Below are 6,295 nucleotides of genomic sequence, written 5' to 3'. Positions count from 1 at the left end.
AAAAAAAAAAATGATTAGTACATGCTTCATGCATCCTCACTGAATGAAAGGTTTTGATTGCACATGTACTTCAGTACAGAAGTCGATATAAATGGACATGCATTCCTAGCAGATGTGGGTCTGTAACAAAAATCAATTATTTCTTCACAGGGACTAATTATGTCCTATGTCCATCTACTGACTAACTACAGTGAAAATTGTCAGATGCAATTGAACTGCTTCCCCACTTTCACTCTTACACATTTGTCTCTCATCCGGTGGCCCACCCCTCAAACTGTCTGCTTCCTTTGCTTTCGACATCAGCCCGGGTTATTTTTAGCTCCGTCCAGGGATAGAGAGGGAGGGAGAGAGAGAGAGAGAGAATCCCTAATAAACGGGTGGATGAGAAGAGGAAGAGGAGAAAGCGTGGGTGCATTCACGATGGCTGCTCATTTGAATATTCATAGAAACAGCTGTGATGACAAAGGAGCCGAGAAGAAAAAAACGCACTGGTGAAAATTTCTCGAGGCCTCCGCTGCTGAGGGTTTTGGATGCTAGGCGTGACTCATTAGTGGAGCATACTAATTAGAAGTTATGTGGGACATGCTAATGTGTTGGGGCAATGACAATAAAAGTGAGACATGAGTTGTTTCTGCATGAGTTGCAGCAGAAAGGAAATTGTATGTGGTAGTAGTGAACAACCACATTGAAGGTCCTAAGCCCTATGACGTCTATAATCTCACTCTCTCAAAGAATATATATATTATATATATGTGCTTATTATAAGCTTCTGTCTTACAGTTTATTGCCTGTGTCAAAAGCCAGCACTGTAGCGCCTTCATCGCTCAAGGTCTGGAGATATCCCGAGCCTTTTGTCAAGATTTTATCTAGTTCTATGTGAGCTCGACAAGACAGGTCTGGTATGGTACACTGTAAGAAAAATCCGTAGAAAACGGATAATGTCCTGGCAGAAAATTACCAGTAAGTTTTCCATTAAGTTTACCGACATTTCTGTTAATCCAAAAATCACCTGTGAAAAATCATTACGAAAAATGACTTCATATTAACACAGTGTATTGGCCCATATTTCTACGGACTTTTCTAACCGCGTAGTGGCTTCTAACAGTTGTGTTATATTAACAGTGCATGTGTTGTTTCTGATGGATGGGAATGTTGGTGAGTCTTTCCAACACTTAGGTCGAGGCTGAAATATCTCAACTTGTATTGGATGGATTACCATGGAGTTTGGTCTTTGGAGCCTGAGGTTTACGTTTATGGTTTTGAGTGAAATGTCTCAACATTCACCTCCTGTGTAAAATGAATTGCAATGACTTTAGTGATCCAACGACTATTCTATCTCGTTCTGTCATTAGGGTTAAAAACGTAATCGGTTCAATACTTTGGTTTATGACCAAAAATACTTTAGAGCTAATATTATTCCACCAGCCTCTGCTGTACTTTGTGTTTAGTGCTATTTAACACATGTTAGCATGCAATACTAAGATGGTGAACTTTTTTTCACCACAAGTCTGAAAGAAGACATGTTATTGACGACAAATAGCCCAAAATCTCACAATTGACCAGTGAAAAAAAAAATGTTTTTGCCTGCCGTGTCTCGCCTTAAACATTTTACCAGCTTGACATCAGCATGTTAACTACGGCTGCAACTAACGGTTATTTTTATTGTCGATTAATAACATTTTCTCGATTAATCGATTAGTTGTTTGGTCTGTCAAATGTCAGAAAATTTCGATCAGTGTATCCCAAATCTCAAGATGATGTCTTGTTTTGTCCACAACTCAAAGATATTCAGTTTACTGTCACAGAGGAGTGAAGAAACTAGAAAATATTCACGTTGAAGGAATGGGAATCAGATACCTTTTACGTTTTATGAATCAATTATCAAAATAGTTGCGATTCATTAAATAGTTGACAACTAATCGATTTATCTTTGCAGCTTGTTTCATTTCAAATATGACATCTACATATATAATATATTACTGAAAATGGACCTTCAAAAGGGCAGAAGGCAGTCTGAAAGTTATTTAAATGCTATTTTTATTATATGGAAGCAGTCACCTACACTTCCAAATGACCTAAGTGATTGGAAATTTATATTTCTTTTTTTTTCCCTCCCATTTAGAAGTTAGCAGTAGTGCTGTATTTTAAGATGACGGCATCAGCTGTGGCACGTACTTCCAGTGTTTACTACAGAATGAGTAAAAAGGTCAGGGAGGGGGGAAATGGTGGTCACATCACTCAGAACTGCTGCTAATCGCTCGCCAAACACTCCTTGACTGACTTCACAAATCACACTGAATGGCATTTCAGCAGCACATTCCCAGCACGGTGAAAAGAAATAAAAACTGCACAGCTTGTTTCCAAAACTGACTTTTGTATTTAATCCACTGCTTCTGCAGCTTACAGTAAACAACAGAACAATTTACACATTTAGGAGAGACAAAAAATAAACTTCTTGATAAATATATATTTGGTATTTCTGGCTATTAACTAAAGGAACAGTATCAAAGTGGGATATAAGGTATTTTCGTGTACACCATAACACTCACAAAGACCAACATGACTAAAATAAACTGAAATATTTCAGCCCCTCTTGGGCTACTCTATTACCGGCACCAGCACGCCTGTACACCTTACAGGGAAATATTGATGTTGCAAGTAAAAGGCACTCAGAGAAAAGCTGGGCCATACCAATGAACTCAAAGCAAATAGACCACAATCACTTAAGCCACGGAATAGTTTCACTCCAAAACCATGGGTATTTCTTTAAATTTGGCTAAAAAAATACCATCTAAAATTTGCTTGTTGAGGGTTAAAAAAACAGAACATGTTTTTGTCTTTAAAAATAGCTATTATTATAACCTATGATGTGCTTCACTTCATTGGAAATTGTTACTTTGTCTGTGTCGGTTTCTTCAAATGGCAATGTCTCATTTTGGAATGAAAGGGTTACAATTAACACTCACAGCAACATATTTAAAATCATTACAACCAGAGAGCTATTGAAACAGAAATAAAGAAACCAAGGCAACTGCTTCACATAGATGCATTTGCTCTGTATACCCAAAAATAGACGATACATAAATAGTTCATAAGGATATTCATAAGACACTCACTGTCGGCGATACATTCAGAAATGTGGCTACACTCTTAGAAAGACAGTAGTATTTAGGATATGTCAGTAAGAAGAATACATAGTATTTCAGAACAAATATGTGTGTACACAAATGAACACATCAATACTGTGAGGGATTATCTTAGATCGCCCTGGGTTCTATTAGCATCTGTGAAAGGACAACCCTCAACTCGTCAAATACGGCAGTTTGGTCAAAGCCCCTCGGCGTCTGATACCGACGTACAAGGCACCTTTTAGCGTTTGTGTGAGACTCACCGGACTTTCAACTGTTTGACCGGCGCATTTAGATGACGTAGTCTGAAGAGTGACAAAGTTTGTGTAGGGAGGATAATAATTGAAAAGCGGAAAAGTCCATGTCTTGTGAAATGTGTCCCAAGAGTCAACGACGACTTATTTTAACTTACATTACATACTCAACCTATGTAAGTTAAGTTACGTACGTAACGTACTTAACTAGCATCGCATACGTAAGTTACATAGCAAACTTTGAGTTAAGGGCTAACCCTAACCTTTCGTAACAAACGTGTACTTATTTTAACCCAAACCACAATCTTTTCCTATATCTAGCAAAGTAGTTCTGTTGCCTTGACCTAACTATACCCTGCACGTTGAAAAATTACACCATAGAGGTACCCAAGGTATTAAAAAACACACACCAAGGGGTCCTGACCCACAGACCAAATGTGACGAGTTGAGAGAATGGAAAGGAAATGAAGAAGGAAGAGCGGAAACCACGGGGAGTAGATTATGTGTAGCTTTGGTGTGCACACACACACATACAGTACACTACAGCTGCTGTTTCACATGAGAACTGGAGTTGCAACTCCATGCAAACAAAATTAACTGGACCACGTGTGATGCCCGGTAAACACTTTATCAAAGCGATAGAAATCAAAAAGTCATTAATCAAATACAATAACATCGCTGCGGCTGAGGAGAAGCTGCTGGGTCTTCCTCAAAACCAGTGACCAGACACTAACATAGTTGCTGTGGGTGAAACACTGCTACATTTTGGATCCACTACTAAGATTTTGCTCTTACTTTAAGAAACAATTTACAAAGAACTGCCTTGATAGCTAGTTGGTTAAAAAAAACATCTGACTTTGTCTAGTCTAGTATGTGTTCAAGAAAGGACAATATTTAGGACAAAGGCATTAAGACGATAGCTACCACTCTGTCATACAGCTAACCTGATCCATAGGAAAAGACCAGTTAAACCCCCCCTGTCCCTCGGGAATAGTTAACTTAATTTCCGTTTCTCATATCCAGTTGCCTATATAAACTAGGGTGTATATCCCTCTTTGGATAGTGTAGGGTAAAATGAAGGGAAACATTGATTTTCCCCTCAGTGCTCAAACCTAAATGTTCAGTGGTGTTGCCTCAGTTTGGCTCCGTGGGAGGCGTTGATCAGAGTATCTGGCCCTTGAGGGCTTTGTCTTTGTTGGTGTGTTTTCACTGTTACTGTTTCTGTAATGGGATTTCCTTGTCATACAATGCACAAGCCGTGTATGACAAGTCCAAGAGTGCCAGGGAGAGCAATTTCATGTGCTCCGACTAAAAATGCAGGCTATTGCCTCCAAAGCTTAACAATGCACGGAGTGGCGCTTTCTATTTATCCGTCACACAGCTGGGCCGTGATTTTCCACCACAGAGCTTGGTGGCAGGAAGAAAAGCGGTTGACCTGTGTGCCTGATAACACAAAATTGGACTGCAGTCAGAAACACTCTGGGAAAATGGACTAAGCGTGCTAGCGGTTTTTACGTGATTATGCCTGATTCACGGTTTCCCTTTTGCCTAATAAGTGCACTGGAGCAGTTGAAGACTAAAGGTACGTGTCCACAGGCAGCGTCATTTCCACGCTTCCCATTCATTGTCTATGTAAGCAGCCGGCCAATGCATTCTGGTAGTATCGCTGCAACTTTCCGAAGATGGCTGCGTCAAGTTGCCCGCTCCTCATTTGCATAAATCTGCAGCCTCTCGAAACCCCCCTGAAAATCATTTAAAATGACCATTGTCGATTTAAAATGAAGACGGATTCAGCATCTGCATAGCTAATTTCTTGCCTAAAATGTTTTCACAAACACATTTTGGTGAACTATTTTCATAAAATAAGCGAGGGTTTCCAAACAAGCAGCCATGTTGGTGCATCTTGAAAGCAGACAGCCCACTATTCAAAGCGTTCATCCAATTAGGTGCAGCCGTCGCAGACGTGGAGGGTGAATCCTGTTCTCTTTGCCTCTCAGTGGTCATTAAAAAGAAATTTAAAAAAATGCCCCTGTGGACACGTACCATAAGTGGTGTACATGCAGAAATGCACCTTAGCTGTGGTTTTGTGGGAAGAGTGAAACCCTGTTTCATTGATTAGGTTTAAAAGTGGCAAATGTGTGGTCCTGAGCTCCTCTAACCACTAAGATTCCTTTGGTAGGAACAAATATTGTCCCTCTGTAAACCAATTGAACTGAACTAGCATGCACAAACACAAAAGTCTCACAATTTCTTAAAGACTGTTGCTCTGATGACGTCTGACATATGCAGGAATCTGTTTATAGATAACACCTCGGATCCCACACAGGCACACCTCTTTAGGGAGACTGTGCACTGTCAAGCTGCAGATCTAGAACCAGGAAGGTTCCTATTCCTGAGGTGCCTATCTCTCGCACATTTCCGTGACACATGAGGCCAGACTTGAGGCAATAATCGATAGTGTGCTCTGTGCTCCACTCGATCCTCAAGTAATCCATAATAAAGAAGGACAAACAAAGAGCAGGAGAGGGGGGAGTTTTTCTGTGACGCATACTTTAACCTGTGTATCTGCTCAGGATGGTGGTGATGCTAAAATTTACCTTTCCCTGGCACGTTTCCATAATTAATCAACTTATCTGTACTCTTTATCACTCTGTCCTAGTGCATAGAAGAAAAGCATGGATGTGGCTGCATCACATTCTTCTTATTAAGTTGCCTTTCTCGTTTAAAAAAAAAAGTCCAACTTCAAGTGCTCTGTCCTGACTAACAAGGATCTGACTGGATCACAAAGTGCCCTGATCAGCGGTGAAGAATCCACTCTCCTTCTTTTTCCTCCTCCTCTGTCTGTGGGCCCTCCAGCAAACGGCTGCCACGAGCAGCATCACAACGCCGGCACACAGCAGTGCCACTGACACC

At 40.4% G+C, this 6,295-nt stretch overlaps 1 long non-coding RNA gene across 1 annotated transcript in view; it reads right to left on the bottom strand.

Moving 5' to 3' along the window:
* Positions 1–2,354: 2,354 nt before the first annotated feature.
* LOC116046893 overlaps positions 2,355–6,295 on the bottom strand; it is a 4,785-nt gene continuing 844 nt past the window's right edge. The window contains exon 2 of the long non-coding RNA XR_004104255.2: positions 2,355–6,295. This exon is cut by the window's right edge and continues 554 nt beyond it. This is a non-coding gene — a long non-coding RNA (uncharacterized LOC116046893).

The sequence above is a fragment of the Sander lucioperca genome, chromosome 22 (genome assembly GCF_008315115.2).
Source record: "Sander lucioperca isolate FBNREF2018 chromosome 22, SLUC_FBN_1.2, whole genome shotgun sequence".
Classification (NCBI taxonomy): Eukaryota; Metazoa; Chordata; class Actinopteri; order Perciformes; family Percidae; genus Sander; species Sander lucioperca.
This window is presented reverse-complemented; position numbering and strand designations above follow the sequence as displayed.